The following is a 16,538-nucleotide window of genomic DNA, read 5'->3' as shown; positions in this document are numbered from 1 at the left end:
GTTCCCATTGCGGCTCAGAGGGTGAGAACCCAAAGTCGTCTCCATGAGGATGTGGGTTCAATCCTTGGCCTCACTCAGTGGGTCAAGGATCCAGCGTTGCACAGCTGCAATGTAAGTTGCAGATGTGGCTTGGATCAAGGACCACAGCTGCAACTCTGATTTTAGCCCTGGCCCGGGAACTTCCATATGCCGCAGATAAGGCTGTTAAAGAAAAAAAAAAAAAGCCATTTGTCCCAACATGGATACAACTAGAGATTATCATACTAAGTGAGGTAAGTCAGAGAAAGCAAGACAAATACCACAGGATATCACTTATATGTGGAATCTAAAATATGGCGCATATGAACTTAGCTACAAAACAGAACCAGACTCACGGACACAGAGGACGGATGTGTGTTTGCCAGCGGAGCAGGGGCAGGAAGCAGGGTGGACTGCAGAGTTTGGGGTTAGTGGATGCAGACTATGACATTTAGAATGGATGAGCGATGAGGTCCTGCTGGGAAGTAGGTCTGACCTCCTGAGACAGACCGGGATGGAAGATAATAGAAGAAAATGTGTGTATATATAGGTCACTTCGTTGTATAGCAGAAATTGGCACAGCACTTTAATAAAAGACACACATTTTCTGCATTTATTATTATTTTTCAGGAGTTGGGCAGCAAACAAGAGGAATAAGTAATTTAGAGAATATTTAAAATGGCAAATGTTTAGGAAAAGTGAAACAGACATGTTTAAAAAGTTGCGGTGACGACTGCTCAACACGTACTGGAGACAGAGGTGTCCCAGCAGGCTCGTGTCCCCGGACCTCGGAAGAAGATTGTGCCTGAGGAGGAAAGAGCCAGGCCACAGGCCCAGAGGCAGCCTGGCCTAGCGTGTTGGAGGAAGAGCCGGGGTGATGTCCTGAACATGAGTTGGTGAGGCCTAGAGGGCAGTAGGAGATGCAGTCACAGAGGTGAGGGGTCACAGGTCGCCAGAGGGTCTGTGTTCTACTGTAGAGCAGCTGCCTTTTCCCTGGGCCGAGGCAGGAGGCCGCGAGGCTGTTGTCTGCATGGAGCTGTCCTGATCTGTCCATATTTTGAAAAGCTCGCTCACCTGTCCTGCCAAAAATGTACCGTGGAAAATCGGGAGAAGACGTGCAGGACCAGGCAGGCGAGGCCGGGTGATCCGTCAAGACAGCGGAGGCTTGCGTAGGCGACGGCAGTGGCTTTTGCACACAGCGATCCTGGTGGGGGGGGGGGGACCAAAACACGGGGTGGAAAATCTCCTGCGTGTACGAGAAAGATAGGTGTGTTCCATTGACGATGGGCGGTATTCGGTGTAAATGAAGTCAGGGAACCCCACAGGTAGAGCAGGTGGAGGGGCTGTGCTCAGGCTAAGGTGTCTGAGGTCCAGTCGGTGCCTGAAAACGTTTGAGGTGTGGGTCTGGAGTTGGGGGGCGGGAGCAGAAGACAGCCTCTCAGAGCGCAGGTGGCCCTTCGGGCGTGGGCCCTCACAGCTCAGCAAGGAGCCTCTGGGAAGCAGAGTCCTGAAGACTGACGCCGGGGACGGTGCAGGCCGGGGACCCAACACGGGGCAAGGAGAAGGGAGCCCAGTGGAGAAGCGGGAGAAGCGGACGTGCCGGTGCGGCCAGACGGGTGGCCCCGAAGAGAAGCGCATCAGCCCGTCGGATGCTGCTCGCAGACCAAGTGGGACGCAGGCGGAGAATCACCGCCGCACTTGAGCCTGTGAGTCCTTTCGGGGGACGGTGTGTTGAACCACTGACTTCGATAGGGATCAGAGGAACCTGAATGTATGGGTCTGGAGCTAATGAGACAACTCGAGGTAACTGAAAAATGCGAGTTTGCTGTCAATGGAGGACAACAAAATATCACATGCGACCTGTACCCTGGAAGCGCAGTTGCCTGAGGTTTCGATTGTCTTTTTTCCTCTTTTCTTGACGGTGGGCGGAGTATCTGTGTACGTGTGGAAACCATCAGTGAAAAGTAAAAGGCGATGTGGCCAGGAGAGAGGAGGGGAGGGTGACACAACGCCTTGGGGAGGCAAGGCGATGGGGACCCAGGGCGTGGAGAGAGAGGGTTCTTGGAGGGAGCTGAGCACTGAGGCCTGGGTGCTGGAGGTGGGGCGCCCCGGGGGTGGAGACCCCCCCAAAAGTCCCTTATGAGCAGAGGAGTGAGGGGAGCACAGGCGGTGCTGGGGCGGGGGGCGAGCAGGACGCGGTGCGAGGGGGCTGGGCGCCCGGAGCACCCGGGCGGCGTGACTCTGAAAGCTGTGAAATGTCATCGTCAATAAAAATACTTTTACTATTGCGAGTCATTTTATAGAAAGCTTTTAAAAAATTTTCCATTAGAACGTAATGGAAATTAATTATCAGATACTTCTTCTTTTAATAATCTTTCTCCCAGACAAACATTTGCGGGGTTATTAAGATTTCTGGCTATATTACTAAAAGTAATAATCTAACCGCCATCATTCTTTAGGTTAAAACCCCATGAAATGTGTTGCTAATTATTTTAAAAAGTGATTCAATATTCAGCCATCAAGCCAAAAATACAATCCCAGGCAAATTGCTCCCATTCTGCCTTCTCTTTGTGTGAAGTCTTGCCAGGAAGAGTCTGTCGTAACTGTGAGTTCCAGGCAGCCCGTCCTGAATCCCCTGGAAACATATTACTTGAAGTAAAATGAGAATTAATGATATTCCCACCTCTTGGGAGAATTTAGAAATTAATAATAATTGTAAATGCCTCCAGCACAGATTATCGGCCGTCAATTGGATTTGAACAGGGGAAATTTCTGAAAATGATGTTACTTAAACAATGCCAGATGCTTGCAAAAGCTTGTTTCCCGGGAAGCGTGCATCTGTCTGGAAGACATGAAAATAAAATGACTAGTGAGACACAGACATGCCTATGAGATATGTTTCACATAAGTCAGATGTGTTGGAAGTTGGGACAGTGGGCAAACATCGTGATTTATTTCAAAAATCTTCCTGTAATTATTTTCTTGTAAAATAATTTTGAGTTAAAATGTAGAAGATGAGATGAGCAAACATCCATCGAATGAGATTGGGGGAATATACTCCTTTACCATAAAAATTTCCTATATTGATAACATGCCAAAAATTAGACCAAATGTAAAATTATCTGCTGTGAAACACACAGATGAAGTTTTGCAATTATGAAAGGATTTATATATTTGAAATTATGTCATAATACAACTTTGAAGTCACCCTTCTCCCCTGACAGAGTATAAGGATGGTACAATCTGTTTCAATGTTGTATTTTTCACTCCCTATGTTTTGAGAGCTGCACACTAGCCCTGCCAGAAATATGTATTGCATGGTTTTTTAATCTACTTCCATCTTAAATGTTAAATTGCTTCCAAATTTTATCATTTCAAATAGGTGAACATCCTTATAGACGATTTTGCATTAATACATTCAAAGTGGCAGAGTTTGATAAAACATTTTTAATATAAAATAATCATATTGCCATGGACAGTTTTTCTTTCAAATGTACCTGTTTAAATTGCTGTCAGCATAGAGTGCAGAAAAAGGGTTATTCCCACCAAAATTATCCTTTTTACAAATTGGGACCAAAGGGAAACATCATCTTTTTGGTTGGTTGGTTTTTTGTTTTGTTTTTTGTAAGATTTTTATTTTTTCATTTTAGTTGAGTTACAATGTTCTGTCGATTCTGCTGTGCAGCACAGGGACCCAGTCACAGGGGACTAGATTTAGTTCCCTGTGCTGCACAGCAGGACCTCACTGCTTCTCCATGATCAAGGTCCTAGTTTGCGTCTATGAACCCCAAACTCCCTGTCTGACGTCCATCCCACTCCCTCCCCCTGGGCAACCACAGGTCTGTTCTTTTTAAGGGAAACTTCTTTTTAATGTAAATGCCTTTGACCTCTTCGAGGCTGTCGCTGCCTGGCTTAGGGTATATGCAGGATTGAAGTTCTGACCAGGCTGTCTTCTGTGTGAAGGACCAGGAATAATTGGGACCATCTCAGAAGTCCACACCACGTCACGGAAAAACCGTTTTCCCGTCAGGGTTGTCATATGTTTCTTAGCGATGTTTACAAATACATTGGTATCCCGTTGGGAGCCTTCACGTCTCCCGTGAGCTCTGGCTCGGCTGCAGGTAGAGGTTTCCTAGGCTGCAGTTCCTTCCCTGAAGCACAGCCTTATATGGGGAGCTTCTCCTTCCCTTTCCTTTGTGTTCTTTCATTACATTGTATCATGTTGGCTTTTGATGCTCCCTTGTTTACGAAGTTTTTAGGAAGTTTTAACTAGTGTTGGAATTTACTGTTAAAGACATTAAATGAGCCAGTTCTAGAATTCCCCCTGGTTGCTGAGAGAATTAAATCTTCCTACTTTTAAACTTGCGATTATGTCTGGTATATGCAGAGCTTGTAGCCAAGATTTTGTTGGCTTCCTACCTTTTATCATGTTGTGTTTTTGCATCTTGGGTTGTCTGTTAAGCTTGCTGCCTAGTCTTTCCTCTTCCAAACATTTCAGCAGCTATGCAGGTGTTTATTTCCTGGGCCTCTGCTTAGCTCTCCAGCCCCCGCCTGCTCTTCTGGAAGCTTTATCAAATCCTTGAACGTGTCTTCTCTCGCGTTTCTAGGGATTTGCACACATGTGTTTATCTGACAGAAGCTCTCCTCTCCTACTTTTCCTGATTGAAGTGGAAGTTCACACAGCCCACTGTCACCTCTTCCGCAAGTGGGTTTTATTTCTTTTCCTTCTGAGTCCAAACTCCCTTCCTGGGACTTGATCTTCTGACCCTCCCATATGTTCTCATAGCGGCCTATGTGTCTACGTCCTACGTACATTTGAATGAATTTTCCTAAAAGAAGACTCTTCTTATATCTATCTTCTAATACTTTTCAGATTCCTTGAAAAAGCTGTTGTATTGTCTTTGTACGTCCTCCTGATACACCGATACCCCCGACACAGAGCAGGTGTTCGATAAACTTGGGGGGAAATATCTCTGAACATATGCCTGATGACAAGCTCAGGAATCTGCTCTTGGGTGGACCAACTGGGACATCACAGTATGAAAAGGACCCTGTACAGAGAGGGCTGGGGGCATGATTGTTAGTCCCGTAGCCCTGTGTTCTAGGCGGATGCCCACCGTAACCCCTAGAACACCCATCACTGCTGTCGCGAAACGCTTTGTGTTTTCCATACATCATTTACCGGAATGAAATTTGTTTGCATCTCCTTCTCCGTGTCCATTCTAAACAGGATTACGGCCAAGTGCATAATTGGAAGAAATTATATTTCCTGCCTGAGATTTTGCTGCGAGGGCAGCAGGAAAGCAAGACTCTGCCTTAAAAGGGAGTGGCGGCTGGAAGATGTCCTCTGGCAAACAAAATAAAACAAGAGCTACTTATCATACACTTAAATAAAGAACAGCACTCATCCTGCTAAAATCAATACATGGAACAGCTGATCTCTAAGAAATATTCTCTCGTTTTTCTAGAGATGACCTGTTGCCATCTCTACACTTTCTGGAGTGGCCACTGCACACAGGTAATCACTTCCCCTCAAACGGTTGTTTGCTGCAGAAATGAAGGGAGTGTTTGTTTTGGCTGATGGAGGAAGCACACCCCTTTGCTGTAACGCGACACCAAAGCTTCCTGCAGGGCAAGGGCTTACATGAGTGTGTCTGGCTTCTAGGTAGGTGAGCTCTGTGGCCAGATGCTTGGTTCCTGGTTTTATCACCTACTTGCTGTATAAACGAATGAGGTCCTTCACCTCTCTCACTCACGGGTAGGTTGAGTGTAAGAAGTTTCCTACCTAATTGGGTCGAGAGAGGATTAAATAAGAGAGTGCATTTAACACAATGCCTGGTGCTTTCTAAGAATTCCGTAATTTTGCTCTGCTATGTTATTATTACAGGAAGCTACTGACTGCACATGGCCTACCATTGCCCATGGTGCACCTTGCTCTAACCGTCTCAGAACCACATGCAGGCCTCTCCCGTGGGAGGAGTCCCATCACTTGACGGAGGGTGGCTTAACGTTACCGTGGGCATTGCTTTCTACAGCTTCGCATATTGTCATGACTACGTCAGTACGGATGTAGTCAAATCATAAACGTTCACCTGAGGTTTGACCTCTCTTGGATCCTATTAAATCCTCTCACACCCTGAGCTTCTAGGTGTTTAACTTCTAGGGCAGCGGTCACGAAGGAATTGGTGTTTCACTCAGAGTGATGCTTTGTGGACCGTGTTTGGGACCGTTTGCGGTCAATGAGACTTTGGTTTGGACTGGTCTGGGCAGGGTCCATGTCCTTGTGCAGCCGCACAGTTAAAACGCCTGGATGGGCCCTTATTTACGCCCATGTTGAGATTCTGCAGCCGGCCTTCAAGGACGCAATCGTGAAGCAATTAGGATGAAAGAGGTTCTCATGACAAACCATCTCCCCACCGAGATTTACTCATTTGCAGTTGTCGCAGAACGTAAATGTGGTTCATGTCACTCTGGAAGTTTGCGCAGGCCAGGGCACGCCTTGCGGTACACAGGGAAACTAGCGCCAATTCTGAGGTTTATTTCTGGGCTAGTATCTCTGTCGTCCTGTCCCTTCTCCCCTGTCTCCAGCCCCTTAGTGTCTCCGGAATCTCTCGGAAAGTGTCTGCTCCCGGGACAAGTCTGGCCCGGGCTTCTTACCTGCAAGGTTCAAGGCACCGCATGTCCGGGGAGTCAGCCTCCTCTCAGGCCCCTTTGTGAGGATGCTCCTTCGGTTGCTAAGCAACAGAGGCCCCAGGCTCCCTCTGGCTCAGCTGGAATGCCAAGGCCTTGGCCCTTGGACCTGTATGTACTAAACACTTGCTTGGAAGTGCTGCCTCTGCAGCACTGACCTGGATAGAGCCACCGGTCTCCGCCTGAACCAGGGCAAACCCTCACGCTCCCGCGTGAGCATTCCTCCGCACGACGTGCGTCTACATCCAGCGTCGCCTCTTTTCCGACGCCAGCATCTCTGTCCACTCAGCATCCTGAAGAGAAAGGTAAATTGAACAATAAAATAGCCCTTTGCATTCTATATTCTGCACAGTGTTTATTAAAATCATTTCACATTCAAGATAAAAATAGTCCCCCCCCCGGGGGGGCCCCCGGTGGCTTGGCGGTTCAGGAGCCAGTGTCGTCACTGCTGTCCCCTAATCCGGTGACTTGGATTCAATCCCTGGCCCAGGACCTTTCACATGCCGTGGATGTGGCCAAAAAATAAATAAAGTCCTCTATAGTAACCAAGGCAATGTCATAAACGTCACTGTATTGTTTTTATATTTTTAAAATTGTGTTTATATTATTGTGTTTCAACTTCTTAACAGCTTTGCGGCTGGGGAGAGACGGCCTCTCTCAGGAGGTTCTTAGACCCAGCACAGCCTCGGCAGCCGCAGCCCTTGGGCACACACACTAACCCCTCTGAGCCGGATCTCCCACGCTTGGCCCGTCAGCCCCAGGAGGCGCTGTTCCTGCCTCAGTCACTCCAAGCAGACAGGAGCATCCCAAGACCTAGAGTCCTCTGAGGCGGTTCAGACGGGCAGGCCGCACACTGTTCGTTTATCTGGCCTCCTCGCCCAAGGAAACTCCAAGGCAGACCCCAGCCTTGCGTCTCCCCTCCCTGCGGGCGGCTCCGGCTCGGGACCACCGCGGTGGTCGCCCTCCGGCCCTGCGTGCAAGTGCCTCCTGGTGCCGGGACCCGTGCTGCTGAGGCGTGTGCTCTGGGCCGCCGCCGCGTCTGCTCTTGTGCTTCGACCTGACTGACCATCAGCAGAGTTGAAGCGGGAGTTATTAGAGAAAAACTGGATGCACGGTTTATCTGCCCTTCAGATCCTAAAAGAAAGGAGAACATAAACATTGGCCCCTCGGATTAACTTTATTCTTTAAAACTAAAACCATGAAGGCATCATTCTTTACTTAAGATGTCAAATAACTAATAACCTCTGCCTCAGAACTTTCTATGCATTTTATTGGCCTATATTTGGTACTATAACTGCGAAGGAGGCAGCTCCCCTGGAAATCGCTTTTCTCTTTCTAAAATTGTTTTTAGCCTAGAGGAAAATCACATTAAAAAGTCAAGCTGAGAAAGCATTTTACTTTGGGTAAAACTGTTACTCTGGCTCTTCTAAGAATCTTAAACTCTTGGAAAACATTTTTTTTTCAAGAAAGAAGAGCGTTCTCTAAATACGTTTTAAAAAATGTTGTTTGCCAAGAAAAATGTTGAGAGAAAATGGCATATAATTTTAAATAAACATCATTTACTTAGAAATAATATTTTCATTTTATATGTATTTGCTGAAATCTACTCATTCTTAAAATTTATCAACAGTTTTCTGTCGACTGCTTAAATATATGTAATTACTCCTTGTTCCTTGTATTTCATTTTATCCTCTACCATCATGCGAGTCTGTCTCTGCTTCAAAACAAAACAAAAGAATGCTAAGCCTATTTAGAAGTATTTTCCCAGTATTTTATCAGTAAGTAAAAATTTGAAAACATAAATAATTATATAGATTCATTTCACTTTGCCTTGTTCATTCCAAATGGTAATTACGTAGCTTATCTTTTCTGAACTCTGCTGAGCCCAAAGGCCTACCCCTTAAAGGCTAACATCAGTCTTTCCTGTTTTTCTGATACTTCATACAAAAGAGGTCAGACTAGGTGATATTTGGGTAGTACTCAGTACGAAATCAGGATAAGTCATCCACAAGCTAATGAAGTAATTGCCATTTTATTGCGTAGTTTGATGTCACTTACTCCAAAATCGCTATTTTAGAAATGTCTTAAAATACGTATCAAAAGATTGATTGTCTTTTGTTATGAACTGTTTATTATACACCCTCATATTCAAAAATCTGTACTAAAAATTAATTTTATTTTTTCTTTTAAAAATTTTTTAAAAATTGTAGTGGATTTATGATGCTCTATCAGTTTCTTCTGTACAGCAAAGTGACCCAGTCATACATACATGTATACACACACACACACACACACACACACACACATTCCTTTTCTTATATTATCTTCCATCATGTTCTATCACAAATGATTGGATATAGTTTCCTGTGCATTTGTAAAGGTCAAGAAGAGACTCAGCTGTAAGACTGCATCATAGACGTTAAGAGAACAGCTGCTAATAACATGTTATGCTAATAACCATATCTGAAATAATTGAAGGAACTGTCGAATATACTGATTCCTTCTCAGGTGCACCTGCTTAAAAGATTCGAGACATTTCCTACATAAAAGGAATTTGACAATGTATGTTCTTCAAACTCTATTAGGCTAAACTGTAGGAAATTATAAAATAGCTTGTATTTCCTATTACAAGTAACATTTGCTATTGAAATTTTGTGGATCTAAGCTTAGATTCATAGTATCTGATTTAATTACATTATTTATGCAGAAACTTGTTCATGTACAGGCTGAATTAATTTTCCTATGAACATTGAAAGAATGCAGCCACTTTAATGTTTTTTTGTGTTACAAATGTTCTCTAGGAACTGCCCTGGAATTATCACGTAATGTGAGCATATTATTGCTGAAGAATGTTTATCTGTGCGAAACTTGGGATTAACAGTAATAAACACTGACTTCAGTATTTATGTTTCTAAAATTTTCAGACATATTTTTGCAATCACAATTAGAAATTGCACTTAGAAAAGTGTCTCCTTTCTTTTTCAGGAAATTAATAATTAAATTGTTGGGTCTCTAAAGACCAGTGTCTATAAATAATTAATTAAAAAAATACATGCAACATGCATCTGCAAGTAGGCTAAGATTTCAGGAATCTGAGACATGTATCAAAGTGGGAGGGAGGAATACTAATATGAAACCAGAGACCTGGATATATCTCGAGGACAAAAGCCCAAGAAAAATAGAGCTTTAGTTTTCATTCTCACTAACACAGGACAAGACACCAGATCTGAGACACCCACACAGATCTGAGTCAGCTGAAGGGGCTAAACCCTGAAGACGAAGGACCAGGGACAAACCAACCAACCAACAAGCACATTCTACCTGTTTCGGCTAGAGCACAATTGAAATGTCATGAAAACACCCCTGGTTTTTATTGCATAGTCTTAGTTGTTGTTGTTGTGTTTCGTTTTGTTTTGCATTATTTTTTGCTTTTTAGGGCCACACCTATGGCACATGGAAATTCCCAGGCTAGGGGAGCTACAGCTGCCAGCTTCCACCACAGCCACAGCAATGCCAGATCCAAGCTGCATCTGTGACAGCTCACAGCAACCCTGGATCCTTAACCCATTGGGTGGGGCCAGGGATCAAACCCACATATTAGTCAGATTTTCTGCTGAGCCACAACAGGAACTCCTTTAGTCTTAGAATTTTTAATTATTGGCTTATTCCAGCAGAAATCTTTGACTTGAGTTTATGAAAACCGCAGATCACAAAATTTTAATAAATAGCAATCAAGACAGCCTCAGGGGGAAGGTTAAAGAAGATTATATGTAGCCTAGAAATTTGTTGAGCTGGTGTATAGATTAAGCCATTGGCGGGATGAACACAGAGACCTGAAGAGATGATACGTTGGAGAAACAGAGGTTAAGATACAGGGAGGTGAGGAGAGGCGCGTAATCTGCAGGGAGAAAGGGTTGTCAGAGCAGCCTGAAAACAACGGCTGAGATATTTCTAGAATTAATGATGGGCTGAGTTTACAGACATGAGAAGCACCGCATACACCAAGAGAATAAGCGGAATGGGGCTGCAAAATTGAAAAACTCTGAGCAAGGAAAAGACACAAGTTTAAAGTGGTTAGAGAGGACATTTACAATAAGTGAGTTTGTGGGGTGTGGGCGGGTGCGCGTCAGGAGGGAGTGAAAAGAAATCTCCACCGTATTGACAGGAAATAAGTCATTGAAGGACTATGTGGCCAAACAATATTCTAAAAAATAGAGCAAAAGGAAGATAATTTCAGATAAGAAATAAGAATGTACTTTCAAAGTAAACCTCCTAACAAACTCACAAAAGTATATTTTAAGCAGTACGAAGTTCCAAAGAAAATTTGAAAAGGTGGAAAAAACATTTGGACAAATATAAACAAATATTTATAACAGGACACCCTTATTCCTAAATTTGAAACCTAGGATAAATCTAAACTTAAAGCATGGACAATGGCAAATTAAAGTGCATCTATGCCTCTTCTACAACTGTATGCTGCGTTCACACTTGCTAATATACAAATTGACATCTTGTAGCCAACCTCCAACACAGCAGAAACAGAGTATTTAACCCCAACCTGACAGAGGAGAAAATACGGAGTAAGATGTAGCACATCAATAGCACAAAGGAAGTGAAAGAAATGCTGAAAGAGGGAGCTCCCCCTTTCCCTCTTAGCCCTCTGTTAAGAACCCGGCATAGTGTCTGCGAGGTTGTGGGTTCGATCCCTGGCCTCGCTCAGTGTGATAAGTATGTGGTATTGGCACAAGCGGTGGTGTAGGCCACAGATGCACTCAGATCCGCTGCGGCTGTGGCTGTGGCTGTGGCTGTGGCCAGCAGCTGCATCTGTGATTCCACCCCAGCCCCAGAACTTCCATATGCCAATATGCTGCAAAGTGCAGCCATTAAAAAAAAAAAAAAAAAGAGGAAAAAAAGAAAGACAGAATGAAGGAGGGAAGGAAAAAGTAAGAAATAAAGGGAAGAATGAAAGAGGGGAAAACAAAGAGCTTAAAATGTCTTAATACAGTCAAAGAAAGTCAGAGAGGGTGAGAGCTTAGAGTCAGCACCAAATAATACAAATAGGACAATATGTTAGCAATCGCTATAGATATTAACGGATAAAATACCCAGAAAACGAAAGAGAAACTGATTCTATAAAAGAGTATATTGTTTATAGAAAAACCTAAAACAGGAGTTCCCATCGTGGCGCAGTGGTTAACAAATCCGACTAGGAACCATGAGGTTGCGGGTTCGGTCCCTGCCCTTGCTCAGTGGGTTAACGATCTGGCGTTGCCGTGAGCTGTGGTGTAGGTTGCAGACGCAGCTCGGATCCTGCGTTGCTGTGGCTCTGACGTAGGCCGGTGGCTACAGCTCCGATTCAACCCCTAGCCTGGGAACCTCCATATGCCGCGGGAGCGGCCCAAGAAATAGCAACAACAACAACAACAAAAGACAAAAAGACAAAAGACAAAAAAATAAAAATAAAAATAAAAAAAATAAAAACCTAAAACAAGTGAGCACAAAATGTGAATGTTTTACAAAATATTTAAGAAGAAAATACCTGTGCATGAGAACTGATTTAGGACAAAAGAGTTTTATATAAAAAAGCTATTACATTAAAGTAAAAATTAAATATGTTGTAGACAGACATATATAAACTACAAAATCCAGAAACAGAACCCTACATGTATGAATTTTTTGTACTTAAGCACAGTTAAATTGCATGCTCCGGGGAGAAAAACTGGTTGTCTAATAAAGGAGCGTGGTAAATTCATTATTCATATAAAAATGAAATCAGATCTCTACTCCATAAAAAAACTGATCAATAAAGTCTAAATTAAAAGTTAATAGAAAAAAAACAGTTTTTAGTTTTACTATCAACTTGGCTAGGCTGTGATCCCAAGTGACTTAGTCAAACACAAGCGTCGATGCTGCTGGGAAATATTTTATGGATGTGGTGAACAGCTATAAGCACTTGACTTAGTTGAAGTAAGGACCCTCTCCATCTGCTGCATAAACTATTAACCAAACCGGAATTCTGAAGGGCCAATAAACCTGAGGAGACACCCGCTCAGCCTCACTGATAGTTGGGGAAATAAATATTTCAACTACAGGGACAGACCTTTGAAAAATTGTGTAAGTTGACAAAAATTAGTCAACTGTAACTGTTACATCTGAGTCTGGAAGCAGCGTCAACATTTGCACATTATCCGTGTGGTGACAAGCAGCGCAATCACTTTGTAAAATGACTTGATATTACTCTGGGTGTTGAGCAGGCATTTGTCCTGTGACCCAGCCAGGGCACGCCGGGCAGACACCCTGGAGAAACTCTTAGAAATCCCAGTCTTTCTGACTAGTTAAGAGCCATACTGTGTGACCTGGTAAAAAAAGTGAGGAGCTCCAATACCCATTAAGAGGACGTAGAGGAATTCCCATTGAGGCTCAGCAGCAGCAAACCTGACTGGTATCCATGAGGAGGCTGGTTCAATCCCTGGCCCCGCTCAGTGGGTTAAGGATCGGGCATTGCTGTGAGCTGGAGCATAGGCTGGCAGCTGCAGCTCTGATTCGATCCCCAGGATGGGAACTTCGTATGCCGTAGGTGTGGCCCTAAAAAGACAAAAGGAAAAAAAAGAGAGAAAACGGTTTAGAGACAAGTTCATATCTACCTTCTTCAATTTGCTCTGAAAAAAACTGAAGAAGGACCACTTCCGAACTCATTTCACAAAGTCAGCACTACCCTGAATCCTAAACCAAAGAGGACACACGTGGTGGCCACGAGGCACCTGAAAAGGTGCACAGTATCCCTGACTATCAGGGAAATGCAAATAAAAACGTAATGAAATGCCTCCGCATCCCTGCGGGAATGGCTTTTATCCAAAGAACAAAGAACCCGTTTGGTGAGGGTGTGGAGAACAGGGAGCCAGGGCACACTGCTGGCAGGAATGGCAACCGGTGCATCCGCTATGGAAAAGCAGCGTGAAGATGCCTTTAAAAATTAAAAATATCGTCTAGCCGTTCCACTTCTTAGTATCTTTCCAGGAGACTAATTTGAAAATATATATGGTCCTCTATGTTTATTCCGGCGCAGAGGAATATGTATTCTTACATAAATATAATATGCAGGATATGGAAGCAAAAATCCAGTTGCCTGCAGTACATGGGGAGAGAACGTATATGTGCATGTGTGTAACCACACATGCTCACATCACTTTATGCATTTCCTTACAGTATTTATATTAGTCAGCCGTTAAAAGATGAAATTTGCCATTTACAACCACACAAAGAGTGTTATACTAAGTGAAATAAGCCAGACAGATAAATACAGATGTCATCTGATTTTATTTATATGTGGAATCTAAAAAAAAAAAAGCACAAACATTAAAAAAAAAATAACAACAGACTCATAGATCCAGAGAACCAACAAGTTGTTACTAGAGAGAACAAGGGTTGAAAAATAAGTTTAACAGGTGAGAGAGAGTAAGAGGTACCAACTTCCACTTACGAAGTAAATGAGCCGTGGGTGGATGTATGAGCAGGGCGAGATAGTCAATAACCTTGTCAGATCTTCGCGCTGACAGATGGGAAGGAGACACTTCGTGGTGATCATATGCCGTAATGGACAGAGAGATGGAATCATTATGGGCACGTCTTGAACTCAGAGCGATACGGGTCAGCTGCACTTGAATTAAAAAATTACGTAGCCACTAGGAAGAAATGCCTCAAAATGACAACGGTGGTTTATCTCCAGGGACGAGGTTGATGTGCGATTGTTAATTTTTACTTTATCTTTCATGTACATCTAGTGGCCTGACATCAACTGCACTACATGCAAAACTGGAAATAAAACAATAGATAAAACTAAAAACAAAAAAAATCAGTTATCACAATCTGAAATCATTTTGTACTATAGTCTTTTTGAGAAAAATACAGTTATTTCATTTAAGTAAATTCCACTAAAAATATATATCTATATAATATAGTTATATAGATATATGTATATATGGTAAATCCAAATAAAGCTTAAACTAAGAACTTGTCTTCGTATTAGTCTCCAATTTTATAAGGAGAAACACACATTGAAAGAAGGGAAAAATTCTTGGTTCCAAGCTCGTATTTTATAATCTCACATGGAAATTCCTTCATTTTCAAATGTTCAAATCCCAGATGTTCTACTCAGTTATTTTTAGAAAAGTTGTTTTATGTCTTTTTATCTTTAATTGAAGCACATTGTTCTTACTTTTTGATATGATAAGTACATAAACATACAAGAATCCCCTAATTCACAGAAGGTTGTATTCCAAAAGATGTCTTCAGGCGTTCCCGTCGTGGCTCAGCCGTGATGAACCCAGCCCAGTAATGATCCTTAGCCTCACTCAGTGAACCAAGGATCCAGCATCGCCTCGAGATACAGCGTAGGTTGTGGACCTGGCTCAGACCCTAAATTGCTGTGGCTGTGGTGTAGGTCGGCCGCTGCAGCTCCAATTCGACCCACAGACTGGGAACTTCCATATGCCGCGAGTGTGGTCCTTGAAAAAAAAAATGAATTAATTAATTAACTTAAAACCCACGAAATATTGCTATAAATAAATTGAGTGGTTGAAGCTGGTAACTTTTTCCTATGGGGATGCCTTTTAAAATGATGCTTGATTCTCATATCAACTACCAAAAAATGCATTTTATCCAGTATGTGACTGAAACACTATAGAAAAAGAGGATGTGAGTTGATGTTGAAGATAAGTTTTGTCACAGCAGAAACAATCCGCTTAGTTCATTGTGTTCCCCAGGTATTTTTTACTAAGTAACTTCATGCGCACTCATGCCCACCTCTGAAAACACAAACGCAAAGGAGCGCTGGGAGGGTCTCGAGGAGTTTACATTCTGACCCATCGGTTGCGGCCGCCGTTACTGAGGATTCAAGTGTGTGTGTTATGTAGACCGTTTTCCTAGACCCCGCCACTTAGTCAGCAGCAGGCAGCAGTAAAAGCCTGGTCTTTGGAGTCACACTAAGTCTGCAAGTGTTTGGAATAATCAGCTCCATCAATCTCATCTCAAGAGTCCTGGGTCACTCCCGAGTCTCTTGGCTCACGTGTTTTCTGGCTCAGTTCCCTCTACCTGGGGATCGTGTTAATTACATTTCTCCTATATTAATTGTTTCCTGCAGGAAACGCCAAGGATCAGCCATGGGTAGGAGGCAGTGAGTCTAGATTACAAAGGTTCAGTCCCACAGAGCTGTGATCTGTGCCCTGAGCTCCCTCTCAGAGAGAGGAGAGGGCTGCCCACTGCAGATGAGAAACCGGAGTTTACAGCAGGGAAGGGTGAAGACTTGACCTGCAGAAACAGGAGCCCCTCCACGGCTGCTGGACTTCTAAGGCTGGGAGAAGCCTAAGGCCGGGAGCTGGGGAGAGAGGGCTTCCTACCTGAGAGTTAGCGCAGCGTTAAGCTGGACCCCACCCGTCTTCATGTGGGCATGCCAGAAAAAAGGATGTGTACTACGTATGCTGGAAAATCGCGGGGCCCTACCAGAAGATCTAATCACAGCCGAGAGACGCTGATCCACAAAGAAAGTTTCAAGCGAGCTCCTGGGGGAGAGGACAGCGTATTCCTGCCATGGGCTCATTTCCCCAGAGCAGCTTCGCAGGGATCTTTGTCTCTGAAGTTCCGGGAGGGGCAACGGGACGGGCCTCTGCCGCCTCCTCCACGTGTCTTCATCCGCACCTTTGGATCTGCTGATGGAGTTTCTGCGAGGCTCTGCCTTGACCTGCTGGCTTTGCTGGCGTCTCTATCTCAGGTCTGCAGCAACCACTGGTTCTGTCTGCTAAAGGGGTCATCAGCTCCTGTCTAAGCCACTGGAA

At 43.9% G+C, this 16,538-nt stretch overlaps 1 long non-coding RNA gene across 1 annotated transcript in view; it reads right to left on the bottom strand.

Moving 5' to 3' along the window:
- Positions 1-630: 630 nt before the first annotated feature.
- LOC146400262 (uncharacterized) overlaps positions 631-16,538 on the bottom strand; it is a 34,772-nt gene continuing 18,864 nt past the window's right edge. The window contains exons 3-4 of the long non-coding RNA XR_014816681.1: positions 6,867-7,001; positions 631-2,860 (exon numbers count right to left, since the gene is read on the bottom strand). This is a non-coding gene — a long non-coding RNA (uncharacterized LOC146400262). The remainder of the gene's footprint in view (positions 2,861-6,866; positions 7,002-16,538) is intronic.

The sequence above is a fragment of the Sus scrofa genome, chromosome 9, assembly GCF_054392235.1.
Source record: "Sus scrofa isolate SSC_HxYL_T2T_F1_AM1 chromosome 9, Sscrofa_HxYL_maternal_Yorkshire_Landrace_v2.0, whole genome shotgun sequence".
Taxonomy (NCBI): Eukaryota; Metazoa; Chordata; class Mammalia; order Artiodactyla; family Suidae; genus Sus; species Sus scrofa.
This window is presented reverse-complemented; position numbering and strand designations above follow the sequence as displayed.